The sequence below is a fragment of the Ictidomys tridecemlineatus genome, chromosome 8, assembly GCF_052094955.1.
Source record: "Ictidomys tridecemlineatus isolate mIctTri1 chromosome 8, mIctTri1.hap1, whole genome shotgun sequence".
In the NCBI taxonomy this organism is placed as follows: Eukaryota; Metazoa; Chordata; class Mammalia; order Rodentia; family Sciuridae; genus Ictidomys; species Ictidomys tridecemlineatus.
The window spans coordinates 79,001,353-79,027,579 of NC_135484.1; the positions used below are offsets into that span (position 1 = coordinate 79,001,353).

General features: G+C 38.4%; 1 long non-coding RNA gene across 6 annotated transcripts in view; it reads left to right on the top strand.

The window, feature by feature from the left end:
• Window positions 1–607: 607 nt before the first annotated feature.
• Window positions 608–26,227, top strand: part of LOC144366148 (uncharacterized) — a 51,853-nt gene continuing 26,233 nt past the window's right edge. For 3 of the 6 annotated variants that reach the window (XR_013425040.1, XR_013425035.1, XR_013425039.1), the window contains exon 1: window positions 609–1,566. This is a non-coding gene — a long non-coding RNA (uncharacterized LOC144366148). Of the gene's footprint in view, window positions 1,567–15,724; window positions 15,782–26,227 lie in introns of all 6 variants that reach the window. The other 3 variants (XR_013425038.1, XR_013425037.1, XR_013425036.1) reach the window with 2 other exon arrangements.

Consider the following 26,227-nt stretch of genomic DNA (forward strand, 5'->3'; position numbering starts at 1 on the left):
GGAGGTCCCAGGGCTCCCCTTTACACCCACTGTCTCAGTCTCTCACCATAAAGTGCCTTGCAAACATGCCAACCTGGATGACCTCACTTTTCTATAATCAAGCTCTTTATAATGCTTTGGCCCCTTTTAATCATTTCCCTCAAAAAAAAGTTGTATGAAAAATTTTCTTGAAGTCTGATTTGTAATCTTTTAAAAATTATCCCACTAAGTAAGTTATTCCTTATGAACTTTAGAATCTGTTGGAGAAACTGAATTAATTTTCTAAAGTTTCTAAAGAAAGGACAGATTAAGATCACTAGGTGGGAGAGTTGGGGAAGGTGAGGCATGAGGCCGGAAGCAGGGGGATTCGGTGCCACAGTCCCCACACCTGGTAGTGAACCCCCTGTTGAGCCCCATCTTCAACTCCCTCCCAACACCACTGGAAACAGCCTTCTGCAGTCCAGGTAGGAGAGTGGAGGACTGCCCTCAGGATGAGCAGAGTGGGCAGGAGAACAGAGCTACAGACACCGATATTTGAGGATTACTCCAAAAAATGGCCCTCTCTGGCTGTAACTCCTCGGTGAGGTTAACCAGAGGTTAACCAGAAAACAAAGTCCAGCCTGTGCACAAAACTTCACTCATCTCTCAAGGGCCTCAGTTTATGGATAAGAAAAGCCCAGGAGGGATAGACGACAGGAGGAAAGCCTCTAAAAGGAAAGGCAGAGACACAGAAGTCAAAACCAGAAGGACCTCAGGGATTCAGAAACTATACAGAGCTCACACTCCTTTGCACTGAGGAGTCTGATCATTAAACTCCCCAGAGCATGAGAAAGAGACAGGAGAATACACTACACCCGTGAAACCAGAGCTCGGGACTCTTGTTTGAATGCTGAAATGGAAACGGCCAGCAGAAGTGCTCAGAGATGGATTTAAAGAAATAGACCAGGAAGTAAAACCAGCAAACAAAACGCTCTTTAAAGGTTTCTAATAGAAAAACAGAAAATCAGAGGCTCAGATTAGGAGGTAGACTTAAATAGTAAGGATTTCTGAAAAGGAAAGAAGAAAATGAAAAAGAGGAAATTTCTGAAGAAATAATCAAAGGCATTTTGAAGAACTGAAATCCTTGGTTTTCAGATTACAACAGGAGAGAGCAGCCCAAGAAATGAGAACATACTAAAACCAAGGGCTCACAGAGGCTGCAGGAGGATGGGCTTTGTGCCCCCAGGAGCTGCGCTGGTCCCTGGTTAGGTCTCCAGCTTCCTGCTGGGACTGGACTCTGCTCTAAAGCCTAGGACGCAAATCTGGGTCTGGGCAACATGTGAATTCCTGGCTGGGCCCTTCTTTTGCAGAGTTGGACCCTGACTCTGTGGCACAATTGCCAAGGACCTGGTTCAATTCAAATGGGTTCTCCTGCCCCTCCATTTCTCTGGAACAAGACTCCCCTTCTGACCTCGGTGTTTTCCCTTATCTGCAGAGTCTTGTGTGGCTTCTGTTCAACAGAGAATCCCTTGGATAGAGTCCCACGGCTGGTCTCCTCTCATTCTGGGATTTGGAATGTGGGCTCTGCTTGCCACAACATGCCTGAGGGTGAGTGGTTCCTGATCCCAGCTCTGCTCCTTCCAAACTTACTCCTTACCCCTGCTTCCCTCTGGCCTGCATTCCCCAGAGCACTTTTTAAAAAACAGCATCTCATTCTCTTATAATTCAAATATGTGCTGAGTATTGTTTCTGGACCATATATTTGGGTCAGGAGGATCTATAGACCTTAATTGCAAGATCTCAATTTTTAAAAAAGTGCCTATCTCAACAAGATAATATTCCTAAAGGATTTGTCAACTTAAAATATTTCAGTGAGTTGTTAAAATGAGCCATATCATCCAGGAAATTCTCCCTTCTTTGAATAAGAAAGAGAGAGAAACAAGACAGAGAGATGAGGTAAAGTGGCAGAGAGGAAGTTCTTGGTTCCACCATCCATACCTTCTGCAAATATTTATCAAGTCCTACTGTGTATTCGGCATTGCACTCAGCACTGAGGATGTACCAGAGAGTAGAACAACTCCCTTCCTCATGGAACTTACGGTTGAGAGCTGTGTATAAATTATAGGTTTGTTTGAGCCATTAAGGCGGGGAATCTGCTTTTCTGGGAACTCCTGAGTGAAATTCCCTTGCTCAAGAAAGCCTAGATCATACTGGTGCCCTGCCTTAGCTCACAGCCTTAGGATCAAACACAGCCTCCTGGAGATGGTCATAACCTATCCAGCACCAAACAACCTGTTTCCTTCAAGATCCATCCCACACTTTGATGTACTTCCCCTCAAATAAAGGATTGGGGCCTTTTTCATTTTTTCAGTTCCAGTTCCTATCAAGGCTGGAAGACCCATCAGGCACCCCGCTTTGAAATCTAATTTCTGGCTTTGTCTTTTATTCTTTATTGATTATTTCAGATTTTTTATTTTCCCAGGTGGCTCACACCTCTGAGCAGGAATCTCCTGGTAACCCCGGCAGTCCAATAGTGGAGACAATAAACAAGCAAACACATTTTACTTGTCTATTTTATTTCTCAAATACTTGGAATGGCTATTTGTCAGAATTTGCTCCAGAGCCTTTAAGAAGTAACCCATTTAATCCTTACCTCAACACGGTTAACATTCCTATTTTTCAGAAAAGGAAACTGAGGCACAGAAAAATCAAGTACCTTGCTTAAAATCACATGCTGGCAAGTTACAGAGGCAGGCTGCATGTAAGGGCAGTTGTGTGCTTTCCTAGAGGCTTAGGCAGGAGTGAGCTCTGTGGGACAGCAGAGTGAGGGACTGGGGGCTCATGCAAGTCCAGGTCTCTTTAGATCAGAAAGTTGTGGAGGGCCTTTCTGAGGAGATGCCATGCCTACGTGGTACAACTCTGCAAAATAGATAAGGGGATTGGAGGGGTGAAGGAGAAGCCTTTTCTCCTTCCCACCCTCATGATTAGCTTCAAAAGAAGTTTCTTGTTTGGCAAATAATGTCAAACTCCTTAAATTATGGCAAGGTCACAGTTGCCAGGAGCTGTGTCTACAGTCTCCCCGCTGGGAACAGTTGTCATGGCTTCTCAGCAGTTTTTATTTCCTCTCATGACTGTAAATTAAATTCTGTAGGTGACACAATTTTCACCCATTTCGGCTATGTGATACACTTCTCTGCATTTTAAAAAGGTGTTAATCGTTTATCACTCTGTGACTAATTCTATGCTCACATTTGTCCTCACTATTTGGATTTTTTGTTGTTGTTGTTGCTATTCAACATCACATTGACAAGACACCAGGAAATTATGATAGGTGAAATTTACCCAACTAGATCAAGTAAAGGTTTTATTTTTTCCTTTACTTTGGTCTCTACGTTTAAACTCTGCGGTTCTCATGATGCTTACCAGGGTCTCAGTTTATTTTTATCAGTTGGTAATGAAATGGCAGGACTACATGCCCAACCTGTCTTCAGTCCTAGAGTTCTTTCTGCAATTAAGAGTCTCAAAATGAGAATGTTATAAAGAAAGGCATTCCTGGAAATGGCATGATGCCGAGGTGGAAGCCAGCATCTCTACGTAAACCCATCTCTTCTCTATTAAAGGCCATAAATTTTCATTAGATGATCAATAGAAATGGCATGATTGCTCAGGAGCTCAGCCCTGATATTTAAATTCTTCTCCTCAACCTTAATGAGGGCGGATACGAGAGCAGTGGAGTGGGGTGACATTTGAGACTTGGATACTCTGAGATTAGACACAGATCATTCAGACGTTAGGCTGCAGGCGAATGGAGATCCTAACAGGCTCTAAATAGCAGTCATGGTACAGTAGTTATAATAGTCCCCCCTTGTCTGTGGTTCCTAGACCTAATCTTGGAGTCTTGGAAAGTATTTCCCACAAATAATGAAGGACTAATGTAATTACAAAAACTGCAATAAGATTAGCAAACAATGTTTTGTGTTTTGAACATGCTTTGAGATTCTCAGCTAGCATCAGCATTGTGTAACAGGCAGTGTGAAAGGAGCTTCTAGCTTACATCAGGCCATGCACACAGGGGTACAGAGAAGATGAGGGGCTTCTGGAAAGGTGAGGGAGTCAAGAGGAAAATTAGGTGAAAGGCAGCCGGAAATAGGATCTAAAGGCAGTTACCCCTAGGTGTCCATAGGGGATTGATTCCAGAACTCTGCAAACACCAAAACCTGTGGATGCTCATGTCTCTCATGTAAAATGGCATAACATTCACATATAACTTACATCTTCCCATATTCTGTAAATCGTCTCTAGATTCCTTGTAATATGTAGTAAAACGTAAATGCTATATAAACAGTTGTTATACTGTACTGTTTAGGGAATAATGACAAGAAAAAAGTCTGTACTGTTCAGTACTTTTTGGTTTTGTGTTTGTTTTTGTTTCTGAGAAATATTTTCAATGTAGAACTGAGTAGTTCACATGATTATGGGGCTTTTCCATTTGGTTGGATGTAGTAGGGCTTCTTAACCTTGGGGACAAAGTCATAGTATTTCTGCAGCAAAATGTAAAATTGCTCAAATTGTGTGCAACGAATGAAGCCTATAATAAGTTTCATGTCAATTCAGGTCAGATATTACTACTAAAAAAAGAAAATAGCTCTTATATGTAGTTTACAGCTTTTTAGACTTCAGAATTGGAAGAAAGAATTGTGAAACTGTAATCCTTTTTGCAAACAGGTTTTCTGTTAATATGTCTGCTTTAAAAACTATCCTAAAGCTGAATAATAACTTGGTATGAAAGTTTAAGAATTTTAGTAAAAAAAAAAAGTTTATACACTTGCATGTAGGTAAAATTCAATTGAGTTGAAGAGACAGTAGGAGAAATTTCTCAAATTATTCTTATTCAAAAGGATGGTGTTGGGCTGATTTTTGTTATGTTTGTAGAAAAACCTTGTAAATCAATGATAGAATAAAAAATGTGAATGTTTAATGAATCGCTTTATAAGGCAACAAACTCAATTGTATCCCAGGTACCGTACCTGGCTTATGAGTGTCCACTAATTATTATTATTATTATTATTATTTTTTATTGGTTGCTCAAAAAAAGCTCATGATATATCATCTTTCATACATTTGACTCAATTGGGTTATGAACTCCCATTTTTACCCCAAATACAAATTGCAGTATCACATGGGTTACACACTCACGTTTTTACATAATGGCATATTAGTGACTGTTGTATTCTGCTACCTTCGATGAAGTCATGAGGGTAGAGTCCATGCCCTTACAAAAAGAGATACCTGAAAGCTTTTTTTCTCCTTCTCCTTTTCCTCTTCCTCTTGTTCTTCTTCCTCTTTCTATTCCTCCTCCTTCTCTTTCCTTCCCCTCCCTGCCAGGAAAGGATATAGTGAGAAGGCAGCCATCTGCAAGCCAGGAAGAGAACTCTCAGTGGCAACTGAATCTCCTGGCACCTTGATCTTGGACTTCCAGCCTCTAGAATGGTGGAAAATACATGTCATTGTTTAAGCCACTTAGTCTCTAGTTTTTTGTCATGCAGCCTGGGCTGATTAAGATAAGGGCTTACATGTGATCATATTGCTCTTAATGCCATCATGAACTTACAAGAAGAAATAAGAGAGTTAAAATTATACCGCAGAGGGGTTAATATATAGTCCCTATCTCAATCGTACTTTAGCTCCCAGTATAAGAGTCCAGTAGCCTACTCTATTTTTAATTTGTGTATTGAGATCTTCAATTAGAAGTATTTCATAGTCAGATATCAGTGAGAAGAATGTACATTCATTCAATGTACTTATTGTAAGTTAGGAAATGTTGGAAACAGACTTGGCTGAGCAACTGAGTCATAGCTAATGACTTGCTTTTGGTTTTTCATTATTCCTTTAGAATTAAAGATTAGGAGTAGGTACAATATACATACAGGTTGATATTTTGATTCATTCAAGATCCCTTTGCTTGGTTTTGTAAGTTTCAGAGACTAATATTTTTAGTATTTACAACACAGGATTTTCAACAGAAGGAATAATTGAACAATGAAAAACCAGAAGCAAGATGGCTTAGAGATCCTGTGACCTCTAAATATACACCTATTTATAGTCTATATTTATTTTCTAAAGAAATAACTTTGCCACTGGCCTGCAGGACCCAGCACCCCACCTTGACTCGCCTGGTGTAGACTAGCTGGGCACCCCTGAACATGGCTGCCTGCAATGCAGCTTCCCCAGAACACCACTTTGCCTCCAGGTCTGCAGCCCGGCCCACCCCCACACACTAACCTTCCAAGAAAGGAAATTTGGAAGTCTTACACCAAAGCCTTCAAACCAGTGGGAAAAACAATAAAAAGGAAAGTTGTGACAACCCACAGCCCATACTCCCATGGTTGGTTCATACCTCAAAAAGAAGTGAAAAGAAAACCAGGTGGGTCCAGTCAGTGAACACATACACTCACTGACTATTTTGTCCACCATAGTGGATACAAATCCTTAATTTCTTAACATTTCACCAAAATTTACCGGGATAGATGAAGGCTCAGAGATACAAACCAAAGGAATGTACAATGTTTTCAATTAAATAATATCAAAAAATTTCCCAAAACTTAAAAATGAAAAAGAACAAATATACAAGGCTTATAGGACCCCAAAATACAAAATTACAACAGACCACACCCAAGCACATTATTATGAAAATTACTAACATACAGAATAAGGGTAGAATTTTAAAGGCTCCCAGAGAAAGTAACAGATAACATGTAGAGGAAAATCAATTCAGATCTCAGCTGATTTCTCAACCCAGACCCTCAAAGCTAGGAGGTCTTGGAATAATATATACCATGCTCTGAAAGAAAATGATGCCAACCAAGAATACTATACCCAGAAAAATTAAGCTTCAGATTCAATGATGAAATAAAAACCTTCCATGATAAACAAAAGTTAAAAAAATTTACAACTAGAAAACCTGTACTACAAATCATACTTAATAAAATACTTCGTGAAGAAGAAATGAAAAATAAAAGTGAAAACCAGCAAAGGGAGGAACTACCTGGAAGAATAGTCAGTCAAAGGATAAACTAATTCAAATTAAAAGACATAAATAAACCAAAATTACAGGGAATAAAAATCACAATCTCAATCATAACATTGAGTGCAAATGGCCAAAATACATCCATCAAAAGACACAGAGTGCCAATGTCTCGGCTTGGCACTGAATCACGAGCCACTCTCAGCTTTGTAGATTCAAACAGCAATTCTTTATTCCCGAACTCACACCGGCCTCTCCAAACACGTTCTCGGGAAATCCAAAATCTCCCGCACAATTCACGTCCCCAAAACTTTCTCTCCTGGAGAACTCAGCCGGAACTCAAGGATCAGGTATGCCTGAGGCAGCAGGATACGCCCTATTCCCCAGCAGGGTACACCTTAAACCTGGAACTTCCCTAAACCCAAGGACGGGATACTCCCTAAAACCTGATCAGCTCTAAACCCGATCCGCCCTGGTCTTTGAGCAAGGTCACCTTACTAAAGCATACATGCAATGTCCCATCGAATGTCCTCTAAGCAACATAGGGTACGCTGGCAAGGAAATTTCGATGCGTCATTCCTACTTGGCAATGGCCCTCAGCAACAGAGTGGCAAACTGAATTAAAAAGCAAGACCCAACTATATGCTGTCTCCAAGAGATTCATCTCATCAGCAAAGACATCCACAGACTGAAGGTAAAAGGATGAGAAAAAAAACATATCATTTACATGTATCTCATAAACAAGAAGGGGTTTCTATCCTCATATCAGATAAAGTGGACTTTAAGCCAACATTAATCAGAAGGGACCAAGAAATCTATTTCATACTTCTCAAGGGAATTATACCTCAACAAAACATTACAATTGTATATTTATGACTCAGATAATGGAGTACCTACATACATGAAACAAACCCTCCACAATTTCAAGTATCAAATAGACCACAATACAATAATACTGGGTGACTTTAACACACCTCTCTCATCATGAGATAGATCCTCTAGACAAAAATTAAATAAATAAGTTATAGAACTAATAAATACAATTAATAATTTAGACTTAACTGGCATATATAGAATATTTTATCTACTAAAGACTGTATGAACTTTTTTCTCAGCAACACATGGATCTTTCTCTAAAATAGGCCATAGCCTATACATAAAACAATGCTTAGAAAATACCAAAAATAGAAATAATACCTTGCATTCTATCAGATCATAATGAAATGAAATTAGAAATCAATGATAAAACAAAAAAGAAAAGCTACTCTAACACCTAGAGACTAAGTAATATGCTATTGAATAACCAATGGATAGTACAAGAAATCAGGGAAGAAATTTAAAAAATACTTAGATGTAAATGAGAATCTTGATACAACTTATCAAAATCTCTGGACACTATGAAAACAGCTCTAACAGGAAATTTCATTGCACTGAGCACATTCTTTTTTCTTTATTAAATTATTTATTTATTCTAATTTGTTATACATGATGGCAGAATGCAATTCATTTCATATTACACATATAGAGCACAATTTTTCAAGTCACTGGTTGTACACAAAGTATTTTCACACCATTTGTGTCTTCATCCATGTACTTAGGGTAATGATGTCTAACTTATTCCACCTTCATTCCTACCCACTTGTGCCTTCCCTTCTCCTCCCTCCCCTTTGCCCTATCTAAAGTTTCTCCATTCCTCCCATGCTCCCACCCTCCCACCCCAATTGCCATTATGAATCAGCATCCTTATATCAGAGAAAACATTCGGCCTTTGGTTTTTTGGGGATTGGCTTACTTCACTTAGCATTATATTCTTCAACTTCATCCATTTACCTGCAAATACCATGATTTTATTCTCTTTTAATGCTGAATATTATTCCATTGTGTATATATACCAAAGTTTCCCTCTCCATTCATCTACTGATGGACATCTGGGTTGGTTCCACAATTTAGCAATTGTGATTGTGCTGCTTTAAACATTAATATGGCTTTGTCCCTGTAGTATGCTATTTTTAAGTCCTTTGGGTAAAAACCGAGGAGAGGGATAGCTGGGTTAAATGGTGGTTTCATTCCAAGTTTTCCAAGGAATCTCCATACTGCTTTCCATATTGGCTGCACCAATTTGCAGTCCCACCAACAATGTATGAGTGTGCCTTTCTCCCCACATCCTCGCCAATGCTTATTGTTTTTTGTATTCTTGATAGCTGCCATTCTGACTGGAGTGAGGTGAAATTTTAGAGTAGATTTGATTTGCATTTCTTTAATTGCTAGAGATATTGAACATTTTTTCATATGTTTGTTGATTGATTGTATATCCTCTTCTGAGAAGTGTCTGCTCAGTTCCTTGACCCATTTATTTTACTTTTTAGTTGTAGATGGACATGATATCTTTATTTTATTTATTTATTTTTTTAATGTGGTGCTGTGAATTGAACCCAGTGCCTCATGCATGTGAGGCAAGCACTCAGCCACTGAGCTAAAACCCAGCCCTTTGGCCTATTTATTGATAGGGTTATTTGTTTTTTTGGTGTTAAAGTTTTTTAAATTGTTTTTTAGTTATACATGGACTCAATATCTTTATTTTGTTTATTTATTTTTTGATGTGGTGCTGAGGATTGAACCCAGTGCCTCACATGTGCAAGGCAAGCACTCTGCCACTGAGCCACAACCCCAGCCCTGGTGTTAAGGTTTTTGAGTGCTTTATATATCCTAAAGATTAGTGCTCTATCTGATGTGCTTGTGGTAAAGATTTGCTCCCATTCTGTAGACTCTGTAATCAACTCACTGATTGTTTCTTTTCCTGAGAAGAAGCTTTTTAATTTGAATCCATCCCATTTATTGATTCTTGGTTTTAATTCTTATGCTATATAGAAATCTTATTAAGGAAGTTGGGGCCTAATCTTACATGATGGAGATTTGGATCTACTTTTTTTCCATTAGATGCAAGGTCTCTGGTTTAATTCCTAGGTACTTGATCCACTTTGATTTGAGTTGTGTGTGTGGTGAGAGATAGGGGTTTAATTTCATTTTGTTACATGTGGATTTCCAGTTTCCCAGCACCATTTGTTGAAGAGGCTATCTTTTCTTTTGGTGCCTTTGTCTAATATAAAGTAACTGTAGTTATGTGGTTTAGTCTCTGTGTCCTCTATTTTGTACCATTGGTCCACAGGCCTATTTTGGTGCCAATACCATGCTGTTTTTGTTACTATTTGAGCACATTCTTTAAAAGAATTGAAAGTCACCAAATAAATAACCGACCATTACATCTCAAAGCCCTGGAAAAAGAGGAACAAATCAACACTAAAAGTAGAAGACAAGAAATAATTAAAATCAGAACCGAAATTAATAAAATTGAAACAAAAAGCAGTTATATATATAGAAGAAACAAGAAGTTGTTCCTTTTAAAAAATAAATAATTAAACCCTTAGCCAAGCTGATAAAGAAAAAAAGCTCAAATTACTAAAATTTGTGATGAAAAAGTAAATATCACCATGAATACCACTGAAATACAAATAATAAAATAGAAAATCATGAAGACATCAACAAAAATTTGTACAGACTTATGACCTACCCAATTGCAATAGGAGGACATAGAAAATTTAAACAGATTAACTCCAAGCAAATGAAATTAAGGATACCATCAAAAGCCTATCAACAAAGAAAAGCCCAAGACCAGATTTTCAGCCAAGTTCTACCAGACCATCAAAGGAGAACCAACACAAATCCTCTCTAAATTATCCCACAAAATAAAAAAGGAGGTAACACTTCCAAACTAATTTTATAAAGCTAGTATTACCTTGATACCCAAACCAGACAAGGACACATCAAGGAAAGAAAACTTCAGACCAATATCTCTGATGAACATAGATGCAAAAATTAATTTAAAAAACTGGCAAATCACATACAAAACATATGTTTTGTTCATCTGAGGGATGCAAGGTTGGTTCAACATATGGAAATCAATAAACATAATTTATCACACCAATAGATTTGAAGACAAGAATCACATAATTGTCTCAATAGATGCAAAAAAGCATTTGACAAAATACAGCATCTGTTAATGCTCAAAACTCTAGAAAAACTAGGGATAGTAGGAACACACCTTAAACATTATAAAAGCTATCTATGCTAAACCTAAGTCCAACATCATTCTAAATGGAGAGAAATTAAAAGCATTCTCTCTAAAAACTGGAACAAGACAAGGATGACCTCTTTTACTATCCCTATTCAACATAGTACTTGAAACCCTAGCCAGAGCAAGTAGACAAAAATTAAAAAATAAACAGATATGAATAGGAAAAGAAGAGCTTAAATTATCCCTATCTGCAGACAACATGATCCTATATTTAGGAGACCCAAAAACTGTATCAGAAAACTCCTTGAACTTATAAACGAATTCAGCAAAGTACAAAACTATAAAATTAACACCCATAAGCCAATTGCATTCCTATGCCTCAGTGATGAATCAACTTAAAGATAAATTAAGAAAACTGTCCCATTCACAATAGCTTCAAAGAAAATAAAACATTTGGGAATCAATCTAACAAAAGAGGTAAAGTGCCTCTACAATGAAAACTACAGAACACTAAAGAAAGAAATTGAAGAAGACTTTAGAAGATGGAAAGATCTCCCAAGCTCTTGGATAGTCAGAATTAATATTGTAAAAATGGCCATACTACCAAAAGCTCTATACAGATTTAATGCAATTCCTATGAAAATCCCAATGACATGCTTCATAGAAGTAGAAAAAGAAATCATGAAATTGGGAAAAATAAAAGGCTGAAAATAGCCAAAGTAATCTTTAATGAGAAAAGTAATGCAGGAGGCATCACAATACCAGAACTTAAATTATACTACAGAGCTATAGAAAAAGAAAACGGCATGGTACTGGCAACCAAAACAGACATGAAGACCAATGGTACAGAATAGAAGTCACAGAGACAAATGCACATAAATACATTTCTCTCATACTAGACAAAGTCACCATAAACATACTTTGGAGAAAAGAGAGCCTATTCAACAAATGGTGCTGGGAAAGCTGGAAATCCATATGTAACAAAGTGCAATTAGACTCCTATCTCTCACCCTGCACAAAACTCAACTCAAAGTGGATCAAGGACCTAGGAATTAAACCAGAGACCTTGTGCCTACTAGAAGAAAATGTAGGCCCAACTTTCCATCATGTCAGTTCAGGAACAGACTTCCTCATTAAGACTCCTAAAGCACACAAAGTAAAATAAGAATCAAAAAAAGGGATGGCATCAAATGAAAAGATTCCTCACAGCAAAGGAAACAATCAAGGATGGAAAAAGAGTGCCTACAGAATGGGAAAACATCTTTACCACCTGCACCTCTGATATGAATAGGAAAAAAGAGCATTAATCCCCAGAATATACAAAGAACTCAAAAAACAAAAACAAAAACACAAAAAAACAAAAACCTTAAAACCAAAAAAACCCAAAAAACCCAATCAATAAATGGGCAAAGGAACTGAACTTTACAGAAGAAATACAAATGGTCAAAAAATATATAAAAAAATATTCAACATCTCTAGCAATCAGAGAGAAATGCAAATTAAAACTACACTGAGATTCTACCAGTCAGAATGGCAATTATCAACAATACAAGCAATATAAGTAACAATAAATGTTGGTGAGGATGTGGGAGAAAAGGTACACTCATACATTGCTGGTGGGACTGCAAATTGAGGCAACCACTCAGGAAAGCAATATGGAAATTCCTCAGAAAATTTGGATGGAACCACCATTTTGACCCAGTCATTCCATTCCTTGGCTTATACCCAAAGGACTTAAAATCAGCATACTACAGTGCTGCAGCCACATCAACATTTAGAGCAGCTCAATTCACAATAGCCAAGCTATGGAACCAACCTAGGTGCCCTTCAACAGACAAAGGGATGAAGAAAATGTGGTATATATCGACAATGTAATAGTACTCAGCCATAAAGAAGTACCCATATTTCTTAACACAAGTTAAGAAAGGAGAAACTAATTCAGAATCTCATGTGGAATTTGTGTTCTGATATGTGGCTATATGAATGTTTCTCACAGCCATAAGAAAACTGATCTATTCAAATGACAGCTATGATGACTGAGTTTCAATACTGTTGCATTCCATTCTGAACATTTGAATCTAGACAGATTTCATCATGAGATGAAAGTCTGTAATTTTAGCAAATATTCAAATGGGACCTTTCTTCTTGTTTTTTGTTTTGTTTCCTCTGTATTATAGTTTCATTTTGCCACTGGCAGCTTTGATTCTACTTTTTATCCAAAGGGTCATATTACATACCTTATAGAAGACTTTTCCCAGTAGGAATGGCATTAAAGAGCTGGTCTGCTGAAGCTATGATAATGGGTACTTGAGATCCTTTCTTCTGTTTGAGGGATGTTTTGTTTGGGAAACTTGTCTCAGTTCCAGCCATGCTGCAGGTCTCTCTGTATGGGTAATTGCACCCTTTGTTGGAGACCTCCATGTCCTGCGATGGTAGGTGCCATAGTGTCGATTTTGAAGCCCTTGTTTCTTTTCTTGGAATCTTTCCTGGTCATAGCTGCTGTTGGCAGCTGGCATTGGCTTTTTTGGTATACAACAGGGGATCCACAGGTGCTCTTTGGACCAATCACTGTTCAGGTACCTTTTTTTCTCTGGCCCTTACAGACTGAAGAATTGCAAAACTATTTTTAGAAACATTTTACTGTATCATATGAAATCATCTTACTAGATTTTTTACCTCTTGAAGTCTGTTTTTTTTTTTTCAAATGGGTCTTCCATTAAGAGGGATTCTACCAACTAAGATTTCACATTTAATATGTCTGAAATTGATCTCTTGTCTGCCCCTGCCTATCCCAACCTACTTCTTCAATCTTTCTCATACTCTTTACTTTTTTTCTTTTTCTTTTTTTTCTCTCTCTCTTTTTGGCAGTGTTGGGGGTTGAACTTTGTGCATGCCAGATAAGCACTCTACCACTGAGCCATATCCAATAGGACTATTCAGTTATTGAGTCTCAACCCAAGTTATCTCTCATTTTTCTCTTTCATATTGGCCCACCTGGAAATTCTATCTCTGGTCCTGACCAATCATCCTGGGGAGGCTTTTTGTAATAACCCTGAACTGGCTTTTGTATTTCTGTTTTGAACCTCCTTCCCGCCTCCACCTTCCGCTTTCAAATATTCTAGTCTCTAAAGCATAGCCAGAAGATCCTTTTACATGTATTTTTTTCCCCCAGTGTTGGTAATCAAATCAAGGACCTCACACAGGCTAGACAAGAGCTCTATCACAGAGCCACATCTCTAGTCCTGAAGGACACTTCTAAAAGGCAAAGCAGATTGTGTTGCTCCCTTCCAATAACTCTCTCCAGTTATGTCCTGGCATTTAGAACTAGCCCAACACCTTCCCTGGGGTGTCCAAACCCTGCATAGTCTTGCCCCCCACTGTCTCCCTGACCATATTTCCCACACTGGAGTAGCTCACTCTGCTCCTCACACAGGCGTCCTTGGTATTCTTTTAGCCTGGAACACATTCCCTGAGACAACCCCAGGGCAGTGCTCACAATTCACATGTTTCTCTGCTCAGTGATGCTCTGTTCCCTTGGAACCTACCACTCCCATCCCATCATCCTGCTTTATATTTTTATCATAGCATTGCTACCCAGAATCATATATTTTTTGTTCATTTGTTAATTTTATCATCCCAGAAAACTGAGACTCACAAGGCCAGGGGCTCTGCTTCATAGTCTGCAGGCTTCTCCATACCCAGACAATGCTTGGCATCCAGTGCCTGCTTAGTTGTGCTTAACTCTGAATAAAGAGCTAGCTGGGAGAATTGGAACCTAGGACAAACTATCCTTAGTTCTTCATTTTTTTCTACTAAATGTCTTAGACTGCCTATATAGCAGAGTAGAGGAATTTTCATGGTAGTTTGAACAGTGAGGTTTGTTTCCGTTGCCTGTGTACACTGTGTAAGGAGCCTAAGTGCCTCTGTCCCTCATTATAATGGAGGATAACATAGTTGAAAAGTTCCAAAGAGCCAATATTTGGAAACAGCGCCTACAATAGGCTTCTCCTCCATAGAAAAAAAATATAAATAGAAAACATATTTGTAAAAGAAGAATGGGGAGTCTCTTTAAAATTCTGTGCTTTTGTATTTCTAAGTTTCTTGCATTTCTTTACACTTCCATTCCACAAATATTTATTGAGCATCTACTAACGTCCATGTACTTTGCTAAACAGAGCAAGGAAATATGAAATATAGAGGATACCTGTGACTGTCTGTTTGTGTTACTCATAAATATGTTTAAAGAATATATTCTCTCAATAAAAATAGTCTTTATTGATATAAGAGTTCGAGGGGAGGGCTGGGGTTACAAAGCACAGTGGTAGAGGGCTTGCCTAGCATGTGTGAGGACTGGGTTTGATCATCAGCACCACATAAAAATAAATAAAATAAAGGTCCATCAATAATTTAAAAAAAAAGTTTGAGGGGAAAAATTGTGAGAACTTTTAAAAATAATCTTCTAATCAGCAATTTAAATGAAGGGAGGTCAGGTTGTGACTATAGGGTCATGGAAGAATTGGATTAAAAGATCAAAAAGTACTTGGGGCCTATGAAAATGGCTTCTGATAACCCCCAAATCATTCTTTTGCTTCAAATCTTGCCTTAGAGAAAAATTCAACGAACTTAAAAAACGGAGCTTCATTTTTCTGTGCATTCAACTTTCACTCTAGGTTCCTAAGGCCTCGGATTCTCTGTTCCAGACAAGCTTACTCCCAGGAAATGGTCTGGTGAGTCCCTCCCATCAAAGTCAAAACACTGTCAGTCAGACACACCTTTTCCCTTTCCCATCAGTAGTCACACCTTGCCAGGGCCACTCCTCCAAGGGAATCACACCTGAATTCCTTCCTTTATCATCAGTGAGGAGAAGATGCAGAGTGATTTTCTGTGGTGCTTACTGTGCAGCTTCATAGTTGGCCAGGTATTATGGGGAGTGGGAAGGAGCAGGGAAAAGAGGGGGATAAAGTTCTTTGTGGAAGACCCTTCTGTCAGTGAGGGTGATTTTCCTTACAAGTAACAAAAATACTTACCAGTGTTTTAGCCAATAAAGTCATTGAATTTAATACGTAACAAGAAGTGCAGAGGTGGGTAATTTCTGGAGTGGGTCAGCTCCACATCCCCCGGCCACCGAGTCCATCACTCTGACTGGCCAGTCTTCCCATCATGGCTACTGAAAGATCTGCTGAAATTTCAAGCATTATATTCTCACATAATGTAATGTTCAAGGATGGAGAGGGAAAGGAGGAAAAGAGGTAGGCTCATGGGCCTTTTTTTTTTTTTTTTTTTCTGGAAGGAAACTCCCTGAGCTCACAGCAAACCACACTGACATCACATTAATCAGGCTGGGTCAATTGCCCACATCTGGTAGCAGGGAGTCGACAGAGACCAAACATGATCCATTTCCTGGGGTTAGGCACACTAAGATTAGAGCATAATTGAGGTTCTATTAGCAAGCCAGCAAGGAAAACAGTGCCAGAAGGAAGTCAATGGTGTCTGCTACAAACTTGGAACCACATCACCTAAGTGCTACCGAACAGGTGTGTAATCTGGCTTGAAAATAGCTTCGGTCAAACACGGGCTCTCTCCAAGTCCCTCCCTCCTGCCTTGCAAATCTTTGGGTTAACAGGGGAAGAGGGTGTGTCAGAGAACTGATGGTGATGTTCTAAATTAAAAGACAAACAGGATATCATAGCACAATGTTCAACTTTCCTGTTGTCATAGATTGTGTCACATTTCTATTCTTTAACTTGAATTTGTTCTGTTGAACATGTCAATATATTTACAAACTTGCTAGAAAAAGCAATTGTTTTCTGGTGGGAGGACAAGTTACTTACAATGAAATGGCCCCAAAATTATTGGATTCAATTTTAGTTATTAATCCCAAATCTCCAAATATCCAAGTATCAAGAATCAAATGCTAGCATTTGATTATTAATAATTATTAGCATGCTAATAATTTGATGTGAGGCTTCTTTAATTGTATGGAGGCTAATATTTTAAACATCATAACAAGATTTGGTTTGGAATTTTTAAATTGCTTTTTTCATAGGCTGGCCTTGGAGTACTATCAAAATTTTCAGTCTTCATCAGGGTAAAGTAAAAATTTTGCCTGAGGGCTAATAAAAAAATGTTTAAAGAACACATTTTTTTCCAATCAAAATAAGAATAGTTTTGTTGTTTCCAGTTGGGAAAAGGGCTCTATTTTTAGGACGTATAGTACCTGTTGCATTCAATGGAAGAATGTCAGTCTTTAAATTCTCACTTCTTTTTTTTTTAGCTACTAGACTACAGATTTTTTAAACAAATTTATTAACTTTTGATATACATGTTTATGATGTACAGTGTGATATTTCAACAAATGTTACAGAATGTACTGATCAAATCAGGATAATTAGCATTTCATCTTTTTATTATTCCTTAGCTTCCATGTATGAGAGAACATGTAGTTTTTCTCTGAATCTGGCTGACTTCATTTAACATAATATCCTCCAGTTCCATCCATATTGCTGAAAATGACAGGATTTCATTTTCTTAGAGCTGAATGATATCCCACTGTGTATATATACCAAATTTCTTTATCCCCTGACCTACTGATGAGCACCTAGGGTTCATCCCACTTCTTGGCTTTCGTGAATAGTGCTGCAGTAAATATGAGAGTGAAGTTATCTCTTTGAATTACTGATTTCATTTCCTTTGGATTTATGCCCAGAAGTGGGATAGCTGGATCATATGGTAGTTCTGTTTTTGTTTTTTAAGGAATCTCCATATTGTCCTCCATAATGACTACACGAATTTACATTACCATCAACAGTGTGTAAGAGTTCCCTTTCTCCACATCCTCACCAGAATTTATCTTTTATCTTTTTGATAATAACATTTCTAACTGGGATGAGATAAAATATTGATTCTGAATGTTTTTAACCACAAAGAAATGATAAGATTTGGATAGATTTTCTTACCCTGCATTGATCATTACACAATTTATACACATATTGAAATATCACATGGTATCCCATAAATATGTACAGTTTTTATCTGTCAATTAAAAAATAAAATATATCTTGGCATCTTCGAAAAGAAGCAAACTTAGATGTATATCCCTAATCTTTTACCTTTTGGCAGAATTCTGGAAATTAGTTCTTACACAATATCTCATGTTATCTTTTAACTGCCTGTCAAAAATATTATTCTCACTTAAAAATGAAAAACCAAGGTTCAAAAAGAATAAAGTGACTTACCTGAGTTCACAGAATGTTAACTATGGAATTAGGGCAAAGTGGGACTCTTAAATCCATTGCAACACTTACTAGTGTCTATTCAATGTCAAGCACCCTCCTGACACTGGAAATAATAAACTAATAATAATTAGACCTAAAATTTATTAAACCCTGGGTGCCAGGCACTATTATAATATCTACACTTATTGTTTCACTTAATCTGATCAACAAATCCATGAAACCGAGATTATAAAAGTTCTCATTTTATAGATGAGGAAAGTGAGATCTAGAATTGCATAAGGTCAGGAAGCATCGCCTGCCATGGTCCATGGTTGGTTTTTACAGTACTGCTGCACTTTGTTTATGACCCTCAAGTTGCCATGATGGAGTCCAGGTAAACCAATCAACAAACCACCCAACAGCAAGGAAGGGAAGGATGTCTCTAGTCTCATCTATCCCCAGAACCAGAATATTCATTGTTCACTAAAATATAATTATTTATGCTTTTGCTTCTTTGTGCAGGTTGATTTCATTTTTTCACCTACTACAAATCACCTGGGATTTTGTTTGTTTGTTTTTGTTTTTTTTTAAAGGAATCTTAGTCACCAGTAGCTCATGAAATTCATCTTTTGGCTTTTACCAATAGGGAAGGTCTGAACGTCTTGGTTACTGTTGAAAAAAAATATTACACAGAAGGGCTCTGATTAGCTTGATATATATATATATATATATGTGTGTGTGTGTGTGTGTGTGTGTATACACCCCTAGACAAATAAAAATAGCTATAGAAACACATCATTTAAGAACAGTTAAGAGATGGCATGTACAGTTTTACAGTTTGTGCCCTTTACAATGGTACCCAGCTAAAGGGCATGTGGAGATTGGGTATCAAACCACACTAACATGGAGTAGAGATCTTTCCAGAAGAAGGGATTTCCTTTGTTTCTCTCAGACACTGAGCTTGCTGAAATGGGTACCCAAGAAGTTAAGCCCTTTTATTCACATGAAGGCTTTAATTAGGATAGTGGTATCCCTGAATAAATTATGAACAACTTTTGAGGAAAAAGTAGACTTGTAGATTGAAGAAGAAAAGGGAAATTTTAATGTCAGAGGAGGGATAGAGATTCAACAGGACCCTGAGAGGGAATTTAAGCCACTGGTTGACTCTCTAAGTTTTCTTGCTTAGTAACATTGATACATTCTCCTTAGAAAATGGTTTCTATTTCATATACAATTTTTAGGACAGTTTCACAATTGAATCATGAACAAATGACCCAGATGCCTTAGTGTGAGCAAAGCTATTGTTGACTCAGGGTCTTAATGGTAACTTGGAAAGTGGCTTGCTGCTTTTCTAGCTGTATGTCATCCCTGTGGAAAATTCAGAATCTCTCTCACAATGGATTTCAATTAGACAATTTCATGGCTTTTATGTGAAAAGACAATCTGACATTTAATAGAGATGCCTGTTAGTCTCCACTTGCAAAGTGCTACTGAAAGCAGCTCTTGGTAGGTTAAAATGATGTTTTTAAGCACCTGACTGGTGGGCTTGTAAAGATTTTTCTCCCTTTTTCTTTTTAAACAAATTTATGTGACTTCTCATGGGGAAGAGTAAGGTTTTTCCAGAACAGTTATATTACCTCTATCCAGAAGGCTCACCATCTTCTCCAGAACTGAAGGCTAAAGGAGGCTGTCTAAAGATGGGTGGAGTATGGCAATATGTAAATCAATGGAAGTGTAACTGATGTGATTCTGCAATCTGTATACAGGGTAAAAATGGGAGTTCATGACCCACTTGAATCAAAGTGTGAAATATGATATATCAAGAACTATGTAATGTTTTGAACAACCAACAATAAAAAAATTAAAAATATATAAAAATAAAAGTTTCATATGCAAATGACTTCTGCAAAAATAATAATTAAAACAAGTTACATGTATTCTTTAGAATCCTATATTCTAATAGAAATATTAGAATAAAGTATATAAAATAGAAAAAAAATAAAATAAATAAAATAAAGATGGGTAGAAAGAGGCTGGCTCAGGCTTGACCAGCTGGAACCACTGCAGTGCAGGCCAGTGCTCACACCTTGCTATAAATGCCCTTGGGTCTTTTTTGGGATAGCCAGTTCCCAAATCTTCTTTCCTGGGACATACATGCAAATCTCAAGAGTGATCTTTGTACACCTCATCAGGCAGAGTGCTGCAAGGGAAAAAAATGGATATTTCAAAGGCCAGAACAACAAACTATCAGTTTCACAAGGCTGCAGTGTCTTCCCAAGTTTACAAAGTTATCCAATTTTAGACTTTCCCGAGGGTGGTGTTTTGGTTTAGATATGAGGTGTCTCTCAAAATCTCACGTATGAGACAATGCAAGAATGCTGAAGTGAAATGATTATTATGAGCTCTTTCATCTAATCCATAGATGAATCAATAGATTGATCCACTGATATGGATTAACTGGGTGGTAGGTAACCTTAGGCAAGTGAGGTGTGCCTTTGGGGTTTCTATTTTGCCCCTGGTGAGCAGAGCTCTCCGTTTCCTTTTGCCACGTCCTGAGCTGCTTTCCTCTGCCATGCCTTTCCGAAATGATGTTCTGTTTCCCCTCAGACCCAGAGCTGTGAAGTCAGCCGACCATGGACTGAACCTCTGAAACCAAGAGCCAAAATAATCTTTCCCTTTTTATGTTGTTCTTGTCAGGTCTTTTGGTCACAACGATGCAAAGCTGACTAACGTAGGTTCCCTTTTCTTTTTCTTCAGCCACCCTTCTCTGAGAGCCCAGACTCATGTGTCTGATTGAAGCCTCTCTTTCTGCACTTCTCTTTTGCTGCCTCTTCCCTATGAGTCCATCTTCATTGAATGAACTGTGTAGATCTTGTGAAATGATCAACAATGGAGCATCAGAGGAGTAGAAAACTCCACGCCGTTCATGGCAAGGGTGGCCCAGTCTTGCTGAGGATTCTCCTCCTCTGTGTCTCTTCTTTCTCTATTCTGTCCTTGTATTCACCCCTCATCTCTTCTCCACTCATTCTTCTTTTTTTCTCTCTTTCTTCATCTCCCTACTTCTGCCCAAGCTTTCCTTAAGAGTATCTTTTGTCACGAAAGCAATAGCTTGTTTGTAAATTTTAAATTTGATGGTAATTTATCCTTTTAAAACAACATACTCTTCAACAAGAGACTCAAGGGACTTCATGGGAAATGTGTGCTGTTTGTGGGAAGCAACAGACTGTACTCACACATGTGCTCCCTGCCTTGCCTTTCCCCAGATGTGGAACTTGTTTTTGGTGAGTGGAAGTCACACGTATGTCTCCTGGGAAGTGAAAGCTTTAAAAGTCAAGGCATGGTTTGCTGTGTGTGTGTCTCTCTCTCCTCCACAGTAACTGGCCACATTTCAGATGGTGGCTGACCCCTTAACCTGTGTTCAAGAAAGAGAGACTTTGAGTACAGACCACCCTAGATTTGCATTAGGCATGTAGTATCAATAAGAAAGAAGCCATTCTAGTGGTACCCTACTCTTGTTGTAGCCTGAGATTCTCAGGCCAGTTGTTATTGCAACATGATATCTCATCCTCACTGTGACAGTGCAACTCATGGTAACAAGACAGACAAAATTGCATGTGTCTTATTGAATAGCCTTTGTAGAAAATTTTCAATTGTAAAATGAAATTGCAGTTTCAACTTGCTGAGGTCAGGAAGGTGAGCCAGAAACAGAGACTATTTCTGGTGCTTAGCATCTTAGTTTCTCTTATGTTTCAGACAGGAAACTATGACAGTAAATCAATTACTCAGCTGGGCCTGGGGGATATTTACTAGGGAACTTTGGGGACAGGAACACTGCTCTTTCCTGTACAGGTGTTGGGAAAAAGGGTAAGTCTTGCCCTAATTGCTTGTAGCGCAGTTGAATCTATGCTATAGCTTGGAACAGATTTTATTGAAGAGTTGAGGAAAATGGAAGGAAAACAAAGAACTGAGAAATATTTACAATGTTGAATGGGCACAAAAATGTTCAGTGTCTTTTGGCTCTCTCTGTCTCTCCATTCCAGTATCAGAAATCCTCCAGGAGTTTCCCTGACTTGGACCTCTGACTCCAAAGAGGAGGAAACTTTTCTCTCTTCCAAGTTGCTTACATAATTCTTATTTCTTATTCCAGGCCTGATAATTTCCCAAGATGATTGAGTCTAGGGGAATCTGTTCCTATGGAGAACATTCCATCCCCATCTTCACGAACCATGATTTGACCCTGACTCCAAAGAGAACTTCACAAAATTGTTCCAGAAAGGATAAAATTGGCTCTGCTAAGACACCAAACACTCCAACACCTCAAAAGCAGTCAATACCAATGTTCATTTTTCATTTATATGATGACTGATCTACATGGGGTAGTACTCAGTGTTACTCAGATACACTATCTGGTGGCCTCTAGGGTGGCCATGGCAAGGAAAGGGAAGCTGGAGAGCTGTGGGGAATGCTGTGGCCAACATCACTCCACTAAGACTCCTCCAGGCAGGACTCAGCCTTTCAGCTCAAAAACCTTCCGCTCCTCAGAAGCCTGGGAAATGAGCCCAGGAGGAAGTGCCTTAGTGAACACATGGCAGGCTTTTGAGCCCTTTGCCATTTCCCAAGTTCTTAGTTATGAATCTGAGATTGCATCCAAGTGAAGAATGCATCCCAGCCTAGAGGGAATTGTACCAAGCTGCCTCATTACTTCTCAGACTCTCACTATCAAGCTCTTAAAAGAATTCCTTGAATATTTCGTCAGACAAGAACACCTTGCTACTTTTATACTTAAAGAATATAGGTCAGTGGGAACTCCTGACCCAACAGGTAGTTCAGTTACTTCTCAAATAATATACCCTAAAAGACATCAAGAAAAGGAGTGAAAATATAAAATATAGTGAGTATAAAATGTGTTCCTACAAGGACTCTAGAGAGAAGAAACAGAATTTGAAATGTTTCTTTTCAAAGTTGTAAGAAAATGTTACTATATCCCATTAAAAGGGTAAATACAAGAAATCAGGAGTCTAAAACTCCTAGAGCTTTAACTTGAAGGAATGTGATGGAATTAATATAACTCAGAATGCCTTTGCCTATGAATGAATCAGGAACAACAGAAAATATGTTGCAGAAATTTTCAAGTATGACTCTGGCTTGCCTCATGGTTCAGAAGGTCTTTCATGTGGTCTGTGCACTGGATTCAGGAACAATTTTGATGAAGTTAACATAGGGTTTATTTTCTAGAATGACTTTGAATTTATTAATACCAAAACTTTTTCCCTTTCTTGTCTGGTGTGGTCCTATCCTGTTAAAATACCAGCATGTCTGTTAGGTTTTCTCTGATGCTGGGCAGAGTGAATCCCTCCATTCTGGAATTTTGCAGCATTATCCTTCACACTTTTTTAATAAAATTACTTACATTATCATATTGTAGTTTGTCTTTTTAAATGTCTTTCTCTATTAGAACCTACCTTTCTGAGGGTAGGAACTGACCCAGTATCTAACACTGTCCCCGGCACATGGGAATTGTGCAATGCAGGTGAATTGCATGGTTGAGTGGTGTCTGGTGGCATCATTGCCCACTCATTCGTGGATTGTGCATGCGTGTTTGTGTGTCGTGGGAGTGTGGATTATAGCTATATCTGTATGACATCACATGGGAGGGGATTTATCCAAAGTAACAATGGACCTATTAAAGTAGCTCATGGATTGAAAAGTTTTGAAAACTATTTATGTAGGCGATTACACAATAAAAAAGAAGTTTGTGGTTCTTATTTGCCAGATAAGACTTCCCACACTCCATGGTAGTAACCCCATATTTACCTCTGAGCCATTGCCTTTATATTTAAGATCAGAACATTCAAAAACATTTTCCTTCAGGCATGGCACATGATTGCATCCTCAAGTGAGTAGTTTGTAATGTTTTAGTATAAAGTAAAGGAAATTGTCAAATTATTTTCCTGCCATATTTTTAAGTCCACATGATCAACCAGCATTTAAAACAAATTTATTCATCTGAGTTCTACTTTCATAGTGTTTCTATTTTATGTGAGGTAAGCAATGTTCACCTATTGAGAAATAGTGTGGTGGAGGAGGAAGATTTTAATTGAATCATTGCAGAATTGCATTGCTACATTTCCCCCTCTGTTATTAGCAATGGGATTTTGTCATTTGTCAACTCCCTGTAAATATCTTTTTTTTTCCTTTCTGTAAGTCAAAAACTGTCTTCTTCAGGGCATACAGGACACATTGTAATAATCCATTTTATAGCTCTAAATAATTCTCTTCTATCAATGTACACAGTGAGTTGTATTAATGGGAAAGTCTTTGCACGAGCCCTGAAAATAGCCAATAACTCAACTTGTCAGCATTTTGATAACTATACATTTCAATGCAACATGAAGAAATACAGGATTCAGTTTAGCAGTTTCAAAAGCAATGAATATAGATGACGAACTCTCTTCTTTCAGGCAGTGAGACTGCAAATTATTATACAGAGTCACTTACTTCTAATAATGTCATTTCAATTTACTTCTCAGTTGCCTGATAACTAGAAGTGTTTGCCCAAGAATTCGATGAGAATCCTTTCAGTGCACCAGGCCCAATCTCAGGAACCATCTGAAAATCTTACCAGAACTGGTGTCAGTGCTTTTGATCCCTCTTCTACACTTTCTTATTTCCTTTGTCTTCTTTCCTTCCTAGTTTATTCCTAAACATCCCAGAAATAGCTTTTTGGCTGAGAATTAACTTTGGTGGCAGGGATACTGTCACCCGGGGGTAGCTTTTGTCTTGTTCCTTCTTCCATTTGTACTCCCTTCAAGAGTCAGGTGAGGCCTCCTTTTTCTTCAAACTCCTTCCCTCCTCCCCCAAGCACCCTGTTATAGTTTAGATATTAGATGTCCCCAAAAAGCTCATGTGTGAGACAATGCATGAGAATTTAGAGGTGAAATGATTGGGTTATAAGAGCCATAACCATTCGGTGTATTAATCCCTAATAAGGACTAACTGGATGGTAACTGTAGGCAAGTGTGGTGAAGCTAGAGGAGGTGGGTCCCCGGTGGGGTGCCTGAAAGGTATATGTTTTGTATCTGGCAAGTGGACTCTCTCTCTCTCTCTGCTTTATGATCATCTTGTGAGTCATTCCTCTCCACCACTCTCCTTTGCCACAATATTCTGACACACCTTAAGGCCTTAGTAATGGAGCTGGCTGTCTATGGACTGAGACCTCTGAAACCGTGAGCCCCAAGTAAACTGTTCTTCCTCTAAATTGTTCTTGTGTGGTATTTTAGTCACAGCAGAAAAACAAACAAACAAACAAACAAAGAAAAAAACTGACTAAAACACATCCTTGGTCTAGGTTAATGGGGAGAAACAGATGTTCTGATAGCCTAGCATTGAACTCCAGGCAGAAAGCACTGCGAGATCTCCAACTGGAATGTGCAAACTTGAACAAGCAAGATGCTCTTCTTCCTAGGAAGGTCATTCCCTAGCCTTCTAATTCCCACTGTTATGCCATTGGTAGGTGACATTGGTACCCTTCAACTTCCAAAAAGCTCCCTCCACCAGTGGAGATACAGGGCTCCTCTCCCAGAATATGATCCATACTTGTTTCAGATATGTTAAAAGTGAAAGGACTGTATGCACTTTAATGCTTTCTTCCTACGTTAGCTGGCACCAAATGCTGTGTTGCTCGTGGTGTTAGTCCTGCTTCTGCTCACACTCAGCTTTCCCTTCTTTGTGCTTTCATGTTCCTTGTGCTTTCCTGCTAGTCCAATGTCATCCATGCACTTAGGTGGTGTATTAGGCTATAGGCTCCTGGAGGGCAGGCACTCCACTTTATATTCATTGTATCCAGAGAGCCTAGCATGACAGTATAATGTGTTCCATGAAATCCATTGAAAGAGTTCTTGAAAAATTACAGGTACCAAGGTGAGAGAAATGTTAGTTTGGGTACAACATTCCTGTCTG